Below are 19,507 nucleotides of genomic sequence, written 5' to 3'. Positions count from 1 at the left end.
ACTTAAGACTTGGGGGACTGTTGGGAAGGCATGATTGGTTTTGAAATGTGAGGACATAAGATTTGAGAGGAGCCAGGGCCAAATGATATGGTTTGGATATATCCCCACCCAGATCTTACCTTGAGTTGTAATAATCCCCACATGTCAAAGGTGGGTCCAGGTGGAGATAACTGAATCACGGGGAGTTTGCCCCATACTGTTCTCATGGTAGTGAATAAGTCTCATGAGATCTGATGATTTTATAAATGGGGATTCCCTTGCACAAGCTCTTGCCTGCTGTCATGTAAGTCATGTCTTTGCTCCTCCTTTGCCCTCTGCAGTGATTTTTGAGGCCTCCCCAGCTATTTGGAACTATGGGCCCATTAACCCTCATTTTCTTCATAAATTACCAGTCTCAGGTATGTCTTTATTAGCAGTGTGAGAACAGACTAATATCCTTACTGTCAATTATACACCAAGGGCTCCTGTGGGAATATGATGACAGGTTGACTAAACATATATATTTAATAGGTTATAGGAAAAGCTATGAATATTTATAAAAGTAATCTTGACACACACATACTGAACAAGCATGTATATAACATGCAACCCATATTCACCTTGGAGACTTAACATTTATATGTATTACAATTCAGGCATATATATGAGACACAAAGGCACACAAATGCAAAATTTCTATAAGCCAGTTTGAACTAGTTTATGGTCAGTGGTCTTTATATTAGGAGAAAGTTACTGTAATCAGTCTCTTATTTAGTGAAAGCTGTAGTTTTTCACTGGTGGAACAGGGAGGGGCTTGGGGTCAGTTAGTCAGGATCTGGTGAAGCTGAAAATTGTTTTAATGTTGCTTAGTATGAAGCCAGTGCTTGTGTACCTGCTAGAGAAAAAAGAAAAACCTCCTGACTGTTAGAACATAGTTTATTATTTAAGTGTAGGGGTGTGTGACTTAACCCTTGCCTGTGTGGACTTAGGTTTTGTTTATAATTTGCTATCTTATTGTCATAAAAAGTCTGTTCTGTCAGTCTTATAATCTCTATTTTAACAATAATGCTGGTCAGTTGCTGTGCCTAAACCATAGAAGGGAACGAGTAGAATAAGGCATGTCTAACCTCCCACCCCATCATGGATGAGATCAAAGTTTGTTTGTTTGTTTGTGTTGTTTTTGTTTTTGTTTTAGTTTTTGAGACAGTGTCTCTCTCTGTTTCCTAGGCTGGAGTGCAGTGTTGTGATCTCAGCTCACTGCAACCTCCGCCTCCTGGCTTCAAGCAATTCTTGTGCCTCAGTCTCCCAAGTAGCTGGGACCATAGGCATGTGCCACCAATGCTCAGCAAAGTTTTGTATTTTTAGTAGAGACAAGATCTCATCATGTTGGCCAGACAAGATCTCATCATGTTGGCCAGGCTTGTCTGAAACTCCTGGCCTCAAGTGATCCACCCACCTCAGTCTCCCAAAGTGTTAGGATTACAAGTGTGAGTCACCATGCCTGACATAACTGGGAATTAAGTTTTTAAGATTTCATTTTTCTTTGGAAAAGTGAGGGACCCATTTCATCTGTGGGGTCTTAGGATTTTATTTTTTTAGTTTATATCTTCCTTGTTTTTTGTCAGCATATGCCAGAGGCAGTATCAATGACCAACCTTTAATTTGTCCCATATCATTGCCCTGGTCCATCCCATCCACTGTTGGAACTCCTATTGCTAACTGACTTAGAGTCAAAAGACTGATAGACAATGAATCATTCTAATCCAAATGGGAATGGAGGTGGCCAGGTGCTCATTAATCCTTAGAACGTTTTAAACTAACATAAGAGCCAAAAACCAAAAGCCAAAAAGCAAGATTATAAAATTGACTTAGTTCTATGTGTTGAGCCATCAGCTGTTTAGGCACCTATGTGCCCATATTTGATTTGGAGTGTCTGAACTAATTTTATCCCACAAAACTGGCCCTTGCAATCTCATGCACCCACCTCTTCTGAGATTGTCCCTGGGATTAAAAGGAGCGTGATTAATATTGTATAGCTTTAACAGCAGCATGTTGGCAATATAAAACAGATTAGCCCAGTAGAATTGAACGGTTTTAAAATTCTGAAGATATTAGGTAGAAAGAGAAAGGCAATCTTTGTTGTTTTATTCAATTTCTGTAAGCTATACATAGTTCAAAAAGAAAAAAAACTGTTTTCTTGATTGTAGAATGCAAAAACCACAAAGAATTGGCAACATTTTAAACAAAAAGGTCATAAGCCCTGCCTTGTTTTGATAAGACAGGAAAAGGAAGCTCACAGGTAGCTAAACATTGCATTTTTTTTAGCATAAAGAATTTAGATAGAAGCAAAATTATTAAACAAGTATTCATGTTTTTACATATAGTTCTGCCCCTGTGTCTCATTAAAGCAGTTTATTTTGATTGTCACTCTTTCCTGGGCCTGAAGATGCGGCTTTGGTTAATTTTGGTGGCGACATTCAAGATTTAGCAGCAGTCTGTGCCTTTTTAGATGAGATGGATATACCCAGAAGTCAAAACCCTGTAACTTAACAGCACAGGATTCATTAATAGTACCTGATAAAGACCCTTTCAAGGGGCTGGAGGTAGTGATACTGGAGTCCATGTCCTGACTAGAAGTTATAAAAATAGTCTACAACCTTGCAGTGATTAATTTTTATAGCTTTGTAATAAGTCAAAGGCTTAGTTTAGAATTTTGGTTTTGAAGATGTTAATCAAAGATATTAAAAGGCTGAAAACATTTAATTAAAACAGAGTCATAGGTTATTGTAAAACAATAGTCATTCATTTAGCTAAGTTATAGTTAAAAGATCTTAAAGGCCATGCAGAAATTTACATGAATGTAAAAACCATAAACATTTTAAATCTCAGTTTTCCTAAGCAATCAAAAACCTAATAAAGACAATGTAGTAATTATCTTGGTAAAATGTAAAATCTTGTTTTTTAAGCTGGTTATCAAAAAGGCAATAGAAAACTTTCTGCAGTGTGAGTGCTTCTACTTACAAGAAGCCTATTTAGATAACATAGAAGTCAAACCTGATGAAATGAGTACTCAAATTTAATCAGGTATAGCAAAAGTGTGTTTAAGGTTATGAGTATCGCAGGGAAATACGTGACTCTTTGTAACTGCATGAGTTTTCTGATTAGATTGAAAACTTTAGACGTACTAACAAAAGCAAGAGTATAGAATCAAGTTATAATGGAGGAAAACACTGATTTTTCTAGTTCTTCAGGATAAAATATTTCAGCATCAGGCCACAACAATAGTTAGGACCAGAGGGAAAAAAGTTGCAGGAACTGACAAAAATGTTGAAGAAAACAGTTATAATCTTAGGTTTTCTGAAGGGGCAAAAAAGCTGAAAGCAAAGAGACACACAAAAGTTGAACTTCTGAGATAATGAATCTGAGAAGTTTTCAAAAGAATTAAGTTACAAAATTAAAAATTAAAATTTCTTATAATTTTGTTAAAAGTAAATCAATACCTTAAGAAACCTTGTTTTAACATAATTACAATATAATAATACTATCATAAATAATTTACCTTTAATTATAAGCAGCTTAATCACATACAATATTTCTTTCATAAAATACCTTCCGCGAACCATAATATGACTTATAAAGACCAACTACAACTTGGTTGGATGTTTTTGATTCATCCTATGTTTCCTCTTTTTAAAATAACTAGTCGTTTTATTTAGCAGAAAAATTTACCATACAAGATTCCCTTTCATACAAAATTATTCTCTTTTCTTTATAACCTTTCTTACCAAAACTACATCTTTATGCTGCAGCTCTTTTCACATCTCACTTTCCTACTTTCTAGTTCACTTTTACCTTATTTTTCTTTCCTTTTCTTTTCTTTCTTTTTTTTTTTTTTTTGAGATGGAGTCTTGCCCTTTTGCCCAGTCTGGAGTGCAGTGGCGCGATCTCGGCCCACTGCAAGCTCTGCCTCCCAGGTTCACGCCATTCTCCCGCCTCAGCCTCCTGAGTAGCTGGGACTACAGGCGCCCGCCACAGCGCCCGACTAATTTTTTGTATTTTTAGTAGAGACGGGGTTTCACCGTGTTAGTCAGGATGGTCTGGATCTGCTGACCTCATGATCCACCCTCCTTGGCCTCCCAAAGTGCTGGGATTACAGGCGTGAGCCACCGTGCCCAGCCCCCTTTTACCTTATTTTTCAAATAACTTTTATATAACTTTCAAATTATATACCATTATTCTTTTTCTCAATAAGAACATAACTTACAGAATTTATGTATTAATTAGAATTATTATTCTTAGTAATCTTAACTGTTGATAAAAACCTAGGAAGAAATTCTGAAGTGTTTATGAGATGGTAGCATTTTATAGATAAAACAATGCCACAATTTTTAAAAACATGTTTCTCAACTTTATAACCCTTTTTTAATTGGAAATGACCCAGACATACAATGAGCATTTATTATTCAATTCAAAATAACTTTAAGATCTTAAATTATACAAAAAGTTACCTACAAGCATTAATCCCATTTACATGTACTCAATTTTTTGAATAGTTTCCCTAGAATTTCTCTGAAAACTGAGATATTAGACAAAGCTAGCCATTATTTAAAGTTATTTCTCTGTTAACCACTTTAAAAGCCTATGATCATCAATTGTTTCCCTAAGAACTTTAAGTTAAACACATAGGCATTTTGCCAGTAACTCAGAAGATTCAGTTGTTTTCACTGAACCACAATTTTAAATTATTCTTACTTGTCAAAAGGATCACACAAAGATTATTCTGATTTTGGCTGGGTTTACAATCTTGTAATCTTTGTGCCAAACCTTGACTCCTTGAAATATCTAGCAGAGACAAATATAATACTTAACACAGACAAAAATGTGTGCTAACAATTTTGAATATATTTTCTAAATTTTTATTTTACCAATAATTTTAAAACCATCTTATTTATTAAAGATTCACTAAAGTCTTGTGAATTTGAAAAACATTTGGACTTATTTACTTAATTTGTATGTGCTCTCTTATTTGTATGTCAATTTATTACTATGTAGATACAGCAAATAAAATAATACATATATATATAATGTAAACATACCTAAACGCATATGTACACACCCAAATAAGAACTTTAATTTTTTTTCCCCTTGGAACTCTAACCATGAGATAGGAACTCACAGGTTTACATGAGATAGCTGGATCCAAATGGTATTTCTGACAAAACTGGGACCTGTTTATATGTCTAAACTTGGTTTGCCATTATAGGTAATCAAGTGAAGACTGTCGACTAAAATTTCGGGTAAAATTGTTTCCATGGCAGTTTGATTTTAAAGCCTCTTTTACCTTTTTTTTTTTTTAGTTTTAGTTTTTAATGTTTATATATTAGCTAGAACTAGATGAACTATATAAGAAAAACAAAATTTTCAAGTAACATTGAATTATTGAGTTTTATCTCAACACTAGTAGCTTAATAACAGTGGATTTAAAGTAGGCAGAAAAGAAAACAGAAATAGAGATATTTGGAAGACTCTACTTAACTATAATTGCAGATTAACTATTTGAGCCCTGAATGTTTCTTACTATAATTTGTCCATTAGTTTTTAAATGTGTATAAAAGTAGGCCATAATATGTAACCAGTTGGAGTCCCAGAAAACCTGACATTTAAACGTGCCTTTAAACTTGCCCATGTTTTTAAACATGTAAGTCCAGGTCCCACAAAAACAACCAACATAAATGCAAACGACCAATTCTCAAATTAGGTAATAGTCCAACAACTATTCCTTTCTGCAACAAGGTACCCCAATCAAATACACAGAGTAGTTTATTCTAAGGAAAAGCCTAAGTGGAAGGAAAGACACTTGCCAGTTGTGCATACTAGAGTGATTTACCCAGTCTTGGAGCCTGTGGACTCCACCAGACACCGCATTTCCTTATACCAACAAGGCATTGCAGGCAGTGATGACACGAAGGGGAAGGAAGGGAGAATTCCTAAGGCAAAATGTTCTTAACAGCCGCTGATATGTCCCTAGTCATGAGCAGCAGGCACTCATGAATGGTTTTTGATTTGCCCCATAGCATGAATGGTTAAGCCCCGGCATGCTGCTGTGGTCAATTGCTTGGTCCCTTGGAAACACAGCAGGCTGGAAAACTCAAGCCACACAGTCCCACGTTGTATGCTATTAAATTGTAATTGAACCTAGGTTCTGTGATTTGCCACTTCAAAGCCAAGCACAAGAGATAAGAGTTGGTGGGAAGACAAGCAGTTTTATTCAGAGAGCCGGAAAAATGAGAAGGTGGTGAACTAGCATCCTACAATATCATCTTAGGTCAATACACATTTCAGGCTCTTTTTATGTTAAGGGCAGGAGGAAGAAGAGAGAGTTGCAGTCAAGAGATGACCAACAACTGCCCACATCTGGGCACCAGCGAGCATCTGAAAAGATTGGGAAATCTTTTGTCCTTGGTCAGATCACAATGCTCCTATAAATCTTTAACAAAACATAGTTAGTTGCTTACCTAATTTCCCTTTAATCCTAGAGTGAGTTTTAAAAACTACATGATTGCTGTTTTTGCATATCATCTCAGTTCTCTAAAACTACCCTAGCCTACATGCAGGAATAGGTAGAGGCCGATTAACCAAAATGGAGGTAACATAATGGTTAGTTCTTTCACTGTTTCACTGTTACAGAGCTTTTACAGGATAAAGACAGCACAGGCAGTTGATTTAAAGTTACGTCACATACTTAACATCTATCGATAGTGGCTGGCATCCTATTGGTCTGGAATTAAATCCTAATTTGTGAGAATGTGCTATAGGACTTCTGTCTGGTTTTCTACAACACCAAACATTTTCATGTCTTAGGAACTTTAAACTTGGTCCTCTCTCTTCCTTAACTTTCCATCCCTTCTAACCCTATCATCAGTATAACCAGCCAACTCAGTTCTTCCAAAGAGATGCAAAGGTGCATGTAAGCACTTACTTGCATGCTTGTATGCATGTGCACACACTGGCACACTTGTGTCAAGACTTGCTTCCCCAACGTTTAAAATGGTGCCTGTAATGTATGACCCATTCAGTAAGTACTTGTTTAATAAATGATGTAATTAATGTTTTTGAATAAATGAGTATGCTTAAGCAGACAGAAGACTCTTGGGAGTAGAGGGTAGACATTGAGTACATTGTTTAAAATATTTGGAGGGCTTTATCTTAGAAAATCTATTAAGTGGCTTTGGTGAGATAGCAAGCTACAGAATTAGAAAAAAAAAATTAAAGCTACCAGGTCAAAGTTTAACTAAATATTTGGGAAAGTTTCTAAGTGGAATAATTATCTGAATAATAGATTACTGCTTGAAATGCTGATTTTTTTTTGGTCACTATATATGTTAATAAACCTAATTTCTTTGTTTCATAGGAACACTCTTATTTTCACTTTCTAAAGTCTCTGAAATTGGAATGCCTCCTTCATGTGATGGTGTCTTAAAATTGCTATTGTAGTTGTTACTTTCCATGAATTCCTGACCATCAGACAGTATCAGCATTAAACTTAAGAATACTTATCACTGGATTGAAAGATAATTGTAGAGTCACCCCAGGCATTAAATGGGGCTGTGGAAATAGGAAGGGAGGTGGTGATTCGATGTATAGCAGAAGTCCTGAAATAGGTTAGTGATGCTGTCTTGCCAATAGCTTTGATAACCAGAAAATTATTTTGTGTGAAAAAAATATAAAAAATAAGCATTTGAATCTTTAGTTAATTCAAATAAATAAGGTGCTGGGAGTATAGAAGTTTTAGAATTGTGTAACCAATTATTTTGTTTTTATTTTCCTTTGATGTTATTCAAAGGTAATGTATAAAAAATGATGACTACTTAAGTCTAGACAAAGGCTTTAATAAATATAGAACTTAAATTCTGGGAAAACACTGTTTCAAAGTTTAATTGGCAATGTCTCTTTTTTATCTTTCAAATGGTAAATAAACTAATGCTTCAATAGCAATCAATTTAATCTTATATTTTATGAAGTATGATTTAGGTTCTATACTGTGCTACCATCTAAAGAAGGTGGTGAAGAGCATACACTTAAATTAGATGGATAACTAAAAGTTAACATACTAAAATTCTATTTTAACCTTACCTTTCTTTGCTTATGTGTTATGGATTGAATTTTGGCCCACAAAAATATATGTCAAAGTCTTACCCTAGGAATCTGTGAATATGAGCTTCCCTGCAAGTAGTCTTTGTAGATAGAATTAAACTATAATAAGCTTATATTCAACTAAGGTGGGCCCTCATGTAATGTAACTGGTGTCCTCATACGAGAACAGACACAGGCGGAACACCATATGAAGACACAAAGACAAAGAGGAAAGATAACTACGTGAAGATGGAGGCAGAGATTGGAGTTATGATGCCAAATCCAAGAAATGTCTGGGCTACCAGAAGCTGGAAGGGGAAAAGGAGGACCCTTCCCTAAAGGCTTTGGAGAAAGGATGACCCCATTGAGACCTTGATTTTGGAATTCAAATCTCAAGGACAAATTTCCATTGCTTTAAAATCTGCATTAGTTTCCTAGGGCTGCCATAACAAAGTACGATAAACTCTGTGGCAAGGGCCATACTCTATTGCAGGCTCTAGGAAAGACTCTCTTTCATGCCTTTCTCCTAGCTCTGGTGTAACCAACAATCCAAGAAGTTTGTCAGCTTGCAGCTTTAAAACTCCAATCTCTGTCGTCACATTCTCCCTCTATGTCTTCACATTGTCTTATAAGGAGACAATTCATATTGGATTAAGGGCTCATCCTGTTCCAGTATGACCTCGTCTTAACTAATTACATCTGCAACTACCCTATTTACAAATATGATTATATTCTGAGGCACTAGATATTAGGACATCAATGTGTCTGTTTGTAGGACATTATTCAACTCATAACATGTGAGGTCACAATGAGAAGGCACTATCTTTGAGGAATGGGTCCCTCGCCAGAGGTCTTCCAGCCTCTGGAACTGTGAGAAACAAATTTCTGATGTGTATAACCTACCTGTTCTATGATATTTTATTATAGTAGCTTAAATTGCCTAATCCATCAACCATACTCAGTGTATACCAAGGATTTAACTTGTTCTGTGGATTTGCAGAGACAAAACATGAACTAATGAGTGGAATCCATGGGCAAATAATTAAGTTTAAGAAGAGAAGGACTTTATATCAGGCTGCTTAAAGGAGAAAGACTTTCTTTCCAAGAGACGGAGTTCTTAAGAGTGGACTTTTCTGTTCATATTCCCAGCACTGACTTTCTTTTTCTTCTTCCAATAGCCTCTAAGTTTTGGAGAAGGTCTATGTGGTTACCAGGATGTCAACTTACTCCTCCAGTGTAAACATGTAATCAAGATCAAGCAATCAACCGGGTGCGGTGGCTCACACCTGTAATCCCAGCACTTTGGAAGGCCGAGGCTGAGGGATCACCTGAGATCAGGAGTTTGAGACCAACCTGAACAATATGGTGAAACCCCGTCTCTCCTAAAAATACAAAAATTAGCTGGGTGTGGTGGCAGGTGCCTGTAGTCCCAGCTACTCAGGAGGCTGAGACAGAAGAATTGCTTGAACCCAGGAGGCAAAGGCTGCAGTGAGCCAAGATCGTGCCACTGAACTCCAGCCTGGGCAACAGTGTGAGACTCCATCATTAAAAAAAAAAAAAATAAGCAATCAATGCATTTCATTCATGTGTATAATTATTGGCTTATGTTTGGCAAGTAACAGAATCAGTCTCAGGATCTGTTCTGGAACTTTTGTGACAAATGTGCTCTACTTTTTCATCAATATGACAATACGATCAATATGTATGATAGTAGAATGTCTGAAACTATTGAAAACATGCTTGCTACAGAGTGCAAGGAGAAGGCAATATGAGGATGAGGGTGGAGTAAAGAGGAAAGACAGGAAAGAATAACATAAGAAAGAAACTGGAGGCCTGATGCCGTGGTGCACCTCTGGATCAAACAATACCTGAAATAAGCCATATCTCTGAACTTAGTGACTACATCAGCAAGTAAATTTCCAATTTGTTTCTATGTGAGTTTGATTGAAGCTCTGTGTCACTTGGAACCAAAGCAAACTAACATAACCTGACACTGGACTTGCAGACATGTAGGCTGGGACAGAGATTCTTAAAATTAGCATCATAACAGACTGTTGTGTTGGAGGGAAATTGCTACAATTATAGTTTGAATCACTAAAATTCAGAAGCCTTTCTTTTTAAAATAAATGAAATATAGTGTTTTTATTTAAAGATATAGGTATCATTTAGATGTAAAAGGAGTATTTTAATAATCTTGGCAAGAATTGCATATAACTCATAACTTTCTTTTCATTGCCTCAGCTCTTGAGTCTATGTGTGTTTATTATGCCTGTGAATATCTTATCATGTATGGTGGAGAGAAACATAGCAGCTGAAAACGAGTGATCTAGAAGCCTGTTTCTGGAGAATGTTTCAAAAGTGATGGAGCTATGAGCTGAAAACAGAAGGCACTGGACAAGTAACCTCTAAAGGCCATACAACCCCTGAGACGTGATTTTACAATAACTGCATTTCTAATTAAGTATCAGAAACTGGAATTCTCTTTTTGTTTGTTTGTTTGCATGTTTTGCATTAAATAAATCATTTTTATTTTTATTTTGTGTTTCTAAAGTGTCTCATTTCTGAAGATAGTCATTACCACACATAAAAGATTTACTTCCTTTTACCTGGCTGTGAAAGTATGTCAACATCTTAGCCTATATATATTTAAAAAAAATAAAAAAATAAAAAAAATAAGGGCTGGGCAGGGTGGCTCATACTTGTAATCCCAGCACTTTGGGAGGCCAAGGTGGGCAGATCACGTGGTAAGGAGATTGAGACCATGCTGGCTAACATGGTGCAACCCCGTCTCTGCTAAAAATACAAAAACAAAACCAGCCTGGCGTAGTGGCAGGCACCTATAGTCCCAGCTACTCGGGAGGCTGACGCAGGAGAAGGGCGTGAACCCAGTGTCTCTGGACTTTATTCCTTCCGGTGGGTTCTTGGTCTCGCTGACTTCAAGAATGAAGCCACAGACCTTCCCGGTGAGTGTTACAGCTCTTAAAGATGGTGTGTCCCAAGTTTGTTCCTTCAGATGTTCAGATGTGTCTGGAGTTTCTTCCTTTCAGTGGGTTCGTGGTCTCGCTGACTTCAGGAGTGAAGCTGCAGATCTTCACAGTGAGTGTTAACAGCTCTTAAAGGTGGCACGTCCGTATTGTTGATTCCTCCTGGTGGATTCGTGGTCTTGCTGACTTCAGGAATGAAGCTGCAGACCCCCTTAGTGAGTATTACAGCTCTTAAAGGTGGCACGTCCATATTGTTTGTTCCTCCTGGTGGGTTCGTGGTCTTGCTGACTTCAGGAATGAAGCCGCAGACCCTCTTGGTGAGTGTTACAGCTCATAAAGGTAGTGCAGACCCAAAGAGTGAGCAGCAGCAAGATTTATTGAGAAGAGTAAAAGAAGAAAGCCTCCACAGTGTGGAGGGGGACCGGTGGGGTTGCACTGCTAGCTTGGGTGGCCAGCTTTTATTCCCTTATTTGGCCCCGCCCACATCCTGCTGATTGGTCCATTTTACGGAGCGCTGACTGGTGCGTTTACAATCCTTTAGCTAGACACAAAGTGCTGATTGGTACATTTTTACAGAGTGTTGATTGGTGTGTTTACAATCCTTTAGCTAGACACAGAGTGCTGATTGGTGTGTTTTTACAGAGTGCTGACTGGTGCATTTACAATCCTTTAGCTAGACACAGAGTGCTGATTGGTGTGTTTTTACAGAGTGCTGATTGGTGCATTTACAATCCTTTAGCTAGACACAGAGCGCTGATTGGTGCGTTTATAATTCTCTAGCTAGGCAGAAAAGTTCTCCAAGTCCCCACTCGACCTAGCAAGTCCAGCTGGCTTCACCTCTCACCAGGAGGTGGAGCTTGCAGTGAGCCAAGATCACGACACTGCACTTCAGCCTGGGTGACAGAGTGAGACTCTGTCTCAAAATAAATAAATAAATAAAAGGTTCAATTTATTTTAATATGTTAGTTCAACATTTGGGTTAATTAATTAAGCTTGCTGTGACTTAATATAAATGGAATTATGATAATATTTTTCTTAAAGGTTTTTAATGAGTTTTGACTAAGATCATCCATGTAAACTGTTTAGCTTGGCATGTGGCACATATGGAGCACTCAGTGATTACTTCTATTGGCCTGAAATAAATCTGATGCAACATACGACTTAAATGACATTGATTTATTCTAAACTTTTCCAATATATGCTGAGACTGGAGAATACAATCAATAGTAATATATAATATTTATATATTACAAATTCCAAAGCATTTTGACATACATAATTTTTTTCTGCATAAAAATGAGTTTAGCATCATTATTTACAACTAACAAACAAGAAAATTGAGGCTCAGGTAAGTAAAGTGACCACACTCATCACCATTCATTCACACACACAGAAAATGAAAAGTTCAGGACCTAAATCTAGGCCTTCTGACACTGAGCACATTATTCTTTCTACTATAACTTTACTATATTTGGTCATCATAACTCTTTTACCTGAAAAAGCTCAGAATATATCTGTACCATCATGTCACATGCATACTGATAAAGAAAAGGAATATTGAACCATCTTGGAAGTTGGTAGGAAACTCATGCCTGATAAATAATCAAGAATAAATATGAATGACTACAAGCGGGATCCAATGAATTTAATGTACATATTCTTTTTAAAACAATCTTAAAAATATGGTGCCTTTAATTATTGGGCAGTTTTCCCTTGCATGGGACTTGTTTAAAGAATATATGAGGGTTAGGTATAATCAAATTATAATTATCATATTTTACATTAGAATAAGGCTTTACATATTGATGGCCCTTTTTTTTGAGATAGGATCTCACTCTTTTGTCCAGGCTGGAGTGCAGTGGCACAATTACAGCTCACTGCAGCCTCAACTTCCTGGCCTTAAGTGGTCCTCCCAGCTCAGCTTCCCAAGTAAGTAGCTGGGGCCACGGGGGTACACCACGACACCAAGCTGATATTTGTTGTTGTTATATTTATTGTAGAGACAGGGTTTCACCATGTTGTCCAGGCTGGTCTGGAACTCCTGGGTTCAAGCAATCTGCCCACCTTGTCCTCTCAAAGTGCTGGGGTTACAGGCATGAGGCACCACAGTTGGCCTTTTATGACTATTTTATATGTTTTCTCTCATATTTTTAATTTGTAGACTTGCTCTACAGTATGTTCTACAAATGTAAAAATTGTCATTTTTAGATTAAGCAATATGAACAGTTTTATTTAACATTTCTTATAAATAATTTGTATTTTACTGAGAAATTTCCAGACTTGCAGCAGACTGTATTTTGGTGTAAGGAAATGTCGAGTAGCTAATAATACACTGTAGAGATGTATTTTGGGGCTGTCTGGATTTGATGTGTAGGAATGGGTATGTTTTAGTGAGTACAAGTACAGTTTAAGGTAAAATATTTGGAAAGGTAATCCAAGCTCTACCACAATGATAAGCTTTTTATCTCTCACAAGACTAATCAAAGAGAATGTTGATGGTATTATTATTCACCTGCTCGTTTGCTCATTTATGCAACTCACTTATTAGTATCATAGAAAATATAGTCGCTCAGGATGTATTCATTACAATATAGCCAGTGGTAGTGTCTCTGCCAGTTGCCACTGTGCACAGTTTCATGCAACCAGATTTTGTGACTAAGAAATCAATACGGTGAATTGCTAGGGAGCTAGGACTCCAGCTAGAAAGGGGACAATTTACAGTTCTGGGTTAGTGAATAAATTTTGTTTGAAACCAGTAAGGTGCTGGTTCAAATTTTCACCTTTCATCATTAAGGGTGATGCATTTCATAATAATGATTTTAGGACTTTTCTGAAGTAATATAGGGAACAATGGAGGTATGTATGCATTGAGGATGTCAGTTAAGGCATATTGGTCCACTAATCTGACTTAATTCTAATACATTTTGCAATGTCTTTATGAATCAAAAGCTGAGCCTATAGAATTTAGTGGAAGGATTTCCTGGTATCTCTGACAACATCTATTAAACCTTATTCATGGGGCTGTAAATGGCTATTAAAAATCATTGTGCAATAAATGCTTCTTTTTTTCTTTTTCTTAATTTCCTACTAATTTTGTTATTCACCCAGGCTTCCCAAAAACTATTCAAGGAGACATCAGTAGCAAACTTTCATTAAATCCCTCAAATATTTAAAGTATCTGAAGGCTCTTTTCTTCACTTACTAGAGGCTGCTGTGCAACATTGGCTGCACAGATGTTTTTCCTCTCCATGTTGTCATAATTAGAAAACTTCAGCCCTGCTGTAAGGAAGCAGAAGTGATAAGGAATCCTTCAGTCAGTAAATTGCTTTATGAGGTATAAGTGTGTCTGTATAATAGGGAATTATGCCAATGAGAGTGCCATTAAAAACAAAGGGTTTGAAAAAAAGAAAAAGAAAACACAAAATTGACAGTTAAATAGTAAACTTTGTGGTGCTTAACACGAGAAAAAAAAATGAATTTCTCTCTAAAACCAAAAGACTTTTTAGCATTTGCTTCCTGCTTCTAAATATATTGAAAGTATCGTACGGGTCATTGCACAAACTGTTGCAAACTGCCTTAAGGCAACTGAAGTCTGTACTTCTATGAAGTTATTTTCAAGAGATAATTAGTAAGCACCAACAGTATTTTAGGTGAATGAAGTGTACCCATGCTCCCCACACCTCCAGGTTAAAAGTGTAAGCCTAAAGAATAAATTGTCTGATTAAAGCAAACATTTACAAAATAAATATTAACCCAACTGCTGGGTGAAGTCTCCTCATTTTTTCCTTTCGGGTGCTCTATTCCTGTGGCAGATGGAACAAATCTCCATAGACGATGTTCTGTGATGTATAGTTAGCATCTAGCAAGCAGGACTCTTCCACAGGTGAACAATACGTTTAGTTAGGAATCAAACGTTGTGATACATCCTTGAGAGTAAAAGAATGGAGGTTTACTGATTTCTTTTTTTTTTTTTCTTTTTTTTGGATGGAGTCTCGCTCTGTTGCCCAGGCTAGAGTGCAGTGGCGCAACCTCAGCTCACTGCAAGCTCCCCCTCCAGGTTCACGCCATTCTCCTGCCTCAGCCTCCCGAGTAGCTGGGACTACAGGCACCCACCACCACGCCCGGCTAATTTTTCGTACTTTTAGTCGAGACGGGGTTTCACCGAGTTAGCCAGGATGGTATCAATCTCCTGATCTCGTGATCAACCCGCCTCAGCCTCCCAAAGTGCTGCGATTACAGGCCTCAGCCACCTCGCCCAGCAGAGGTTTACTGAATTCTTATCCTGTGTTAGGAGACACAAACTAGGAGACGCCTTCAAAATATTTTCAGCCAATCTACAATAATAGATAAACAGACAAAACTAATAAACACCATCAAAATATTTTCAGCCAATCTACAATAACCTGCATACTTTTAATTTTACCAGAGGTATTCCATTTCTAATACTCTCATCATAACAAAAAACTATTATTTTTATTGTTTAAAATCCATTTTTGAGCATTCATTATAGTAATTAGCAAAACATTGGATTTTCATTGATAAATGGATGACAGATTGCTTGTGGATACTGCTTTTTTTTATAGCATATTAGTTGCTCTGGATTATCACTTAACCTAAATTGCCCACACAAAACTTGAATAAGTAGTAAGTCATATATTTCAAAATAAATTGTAGACACTACAAAAAGCTTCCCCAATTTTAAACTGAGAAAGGTGATTATGGTGACACGTCCAAGAAAAAGGGGTAATAATTAGTTGAAACATATGAAAGACTAAGAAGCTCGAATCCTAAATAATAAAACTCTAAGCTAATTCATGATCTCTTCTGCTGATTAAAAAAATAATGTAGTATTGTTAAAAGCATAAGAACTAGGAAATTGGCCAGGTTCGGTGGCTCACGCCTGTAATCCCAGCACTTTGGGAGGCCGAGGCGGGCAGATCACCTGGGGTCGGGAGTTCGAGACCAGCCTGACCAACATGGAGAAACCCCGTCTCTACTAAAAATACAAAATTAGCTGGGTGTGGTGGTGCATGCCTCTAATCCCAGCGACTCAGGAGGCTGAGGCAGGAGAATTGCTTGAAGCTGGGAGGCGGAGGTTGCAGCGGGCTGAGATGGCACCATTGCACTCCAGCCTGAGCAACAAAAGCAAAACTCCGTCTCAAAAAAAAAAAAAATCTTACGAAATCAAGATAATAGAATGGATTCCAATTTTAGCACTAGCTAAATGAACTTTAGCAACTCACTACCCCAAACTCAGTTTCCTCACTTGTGAAATGGGTTGAAATTCTCACCTTTCAAGACTGCTGTGAGAATTAGATATCAACAGAATGACCTTTAAGACAGCAATTCTTCCCACAGGCTCTATAGACATATCTCCCTTCCTTTGGAGTAGCAAAACTGATATCACACCTGATAATTCAGAATGCATAAAAATTATTGCTAAGTACCAACAGAATAAGAAGTGGTTCCCAGAAACTTGATAGGTGAACATAAGAAAACACCAACTTAGAAATTGTATTGAGTTGGATAAAAATCATAACCTTTTCAATTTTAGGTTATCACAAGAATTAGAGCAACATACACATGAGAGCTGCGTGTTTCAGTGAACTCTAATGGGAGAGGTAATGCATTTAATTCTGAAGGACTTTGAACCACAATGAATCAATGTGGCTCTCCATTGTAAATGGCTTCAATTTTGGTTGCTGACAATTTTATTATTAATAAATCTGTTTTAAATATGAGAGTACAGGTATCTCTGACATACTAATTTAATTTCCTTTTGATATATACTAGGAAATGTGATTGTTGGATCATAAAACAACTCTATTTTTAATTATTTGAAGTACTTCTATATTTTTTCTATAGTGGCCTTACTAATGAACATTCCCACCAACAATGTATAAGAGTTCCACTTTGTCCATATCTATGCCAGCATTTGTTATTTTTTCTTTTTATTCATGACCATTTTAAGTGAGATGATATCTCATTGTGGTTTTGATTTGTGTTTCCCTGATGATTACTGCTGAGAATGTTCTCACATCCCTATTGGTCATTTGTTTGTTTTCCTTTGAAAAAATGTCTATTCAGGTCTTTTGCCTATTTTTAAATCAGTTTATTTGTTTTTCTGCTATTGAGTTAATTATATTCTGAATATTAACTCCTTGTCAGATGGATAGTTGGCAAATATTTCCTCCCATTCTGTAGGTTTTCTCCTTACTCCGTATATTTTGTTGTTGTTGTTGTTGTTGTTTGTTTTTTTGTTTGCTTTTTTTTTTGCTTTGCAGAAGCTTTGTAGTTTGATGTGATCCCATTTGTCTATTTTTGCTTTTGTTGCCTTTCTGGTGGAGGCCTTATCCAAAAAATCCTTGCCCAGACCAATGTCATAAAGTGTTTCCCCTGTTTTCTTCCATCGCTATTCACAATAGCCAAGATATGGAATCAACATATTTTCATCAATGGTTAAACAGATAAAGACAATGTGGTATACATACACAAAGGAATATTATTCATCCATAAAAAATGAATGAAATCTTGTCATTTCTGGCAACATGGTGAACCTGGAGGGCATTATGTTTACTAAAATAAGCCAGGTGCAGAAATACAAATGCCACATGATCTCACTTACATATGGAATCTAAAAAATAATAATTTCATAGACATAGTAGAATAGTGGTTATTGGAGACTGGAAAAGGTAGTGGGGGAACTGGCAATGGGGAGAGATTGGTCAGTGTATACAACGTTGCAGCCAGATGGGAGGAATAAGATCTGGTGTTCAAGTACACACTGTGGTGACCATGGTTAATAGTATTTTATTGTATATTTCAAAATAGGTAGAAGAGTGCATTTTGAATGTACTTACCACAAAGAAATGATAACTGTATCAGGTGATAAATATGCTAAATAACCTGATTTGATCATTATACAATGTAAACATGTATTGAAACATCACACTGTACCCCATAAATATATATAATTATTACATGGCAATTAAAAATAAAATTTAAAAATAAAAAATTGTATTCTCTTATGAATTTCACTCTCCTGTAATTACAAGACAAATAATTTCACTTTGGTTTCTTTTTTCCTTTTCCATTTTTCAAATTCTTTAAGAAAATGAGGCTTGAAGAACCCTCTCACCGATTGTTGATAATTGACAAGTAAATGTTTGCACCTGTTTCTTTGAATTGATACATACAAAATGTGAATGATGCAGCTGAAAATAACAGTCATTAAAATACCCGCATAATTTTTATCTCTAAAGATATTCCTTTAACTGCATGAGAAAAATAAACCCTAGTCCTATCAAGAAACACTCTTTTAGAATAAAAATTATTTTATTTCCTTAAAGAAGTCTGTAAAATTCAAGGAGGAATTTCTATTAGAGGTATGTAGGAAGCCACTTAGTCTTGCTCACATGCTTTGGTAATTTCTTCTTCAAAATTACCACTAAAATTATCCTAGAAGTTTATGTTTATTTAAGAATAGCAATTTCATTCCCTATATTATGTAATTTTGAAATAAAATCACATAATTTCTATTACAAATTAATATAATTTAAGAATCCTGCTTTATGCTTATAACTCTAAAATTTTTGAGAAAAATGTAGAGCGTTAAAATGTACATTTCAGGTTATAAGAGTATTTAGAGTATTGTTTCACTTGCAGATTATTGCCTGGAATTTATTTAGGCTGAATTATATTCTGCCTTGGTTGGTCACAGTCTGAAAAACCTCTAAACTATATCATAAAAAATAATAATATCCAACAATTATTGAGTACTTACTAGATGTCAGGCACTCTTCTGAGCAGTTTGCTTTGGGGTTACCTAATTCAATCTTAACATCAGATTTAGCCAAGGAATATCATGAATAATTGGGGCTTTTTTACTATACCTTATTATTTTTAATTGAAACCATGAATTGAAAATCTGTACCTTAAGCTTCTTTACATTGTCCTTCATGGTCTTCAAGCTTAGAGGACACAGTGTCCCATTTCTTTTTTAAAAAAATCTGAGTTCCCTAAAATATTCTTCAAATTCTATTTCTGCTTTCAGCTCTATTTCGTATTTCACTCTCTTTAAATTTAAATTTCTCTCTTCTTTTCTGATTCCTTTTTCCCTCTGTTCTCTGCCTCTTTTTCTTCCTTTATATTTATATTTCTCTGTCTTTTCTTAATCTTCTTCTCTTTGTTCCTTTCTTTCTCCTCTTTCCTTTTTACTATATGCTAAATTGTGTTCTCCCTATTTTATTTTTCATCCCTGCTTGTTTATCTTTTTTTCCTTCCTCCACCAAATATTGGCCATCAGCATGTATCCAATTCACTGATATTTCTCAGCGTTTTGAGATAGGTGGTTTGTCTTACAATGATGTCATCTCTCTTTCTGGGAACATCTCACCCAGTTTAAGGATAGA

The sequence above is a fragment of the Gorilla gorilla genome, chromosome 9, assembly GCF_029281585.2.
Source record: "Gorilla gorilla gorilla isolate KB3781 chromosome 9, NHGRI_mGorGor1-v2.1_pri, whole genome shotgun sequence".
Taxonomy (NCBI): Eukaryota; Metazoa; Chordata; class Mammalia; order Primates; family Hominidae; genus Gorilla; species Gorilla gorilla.
Note: the sequence above shows the minus strand (reverse complement) of the source record.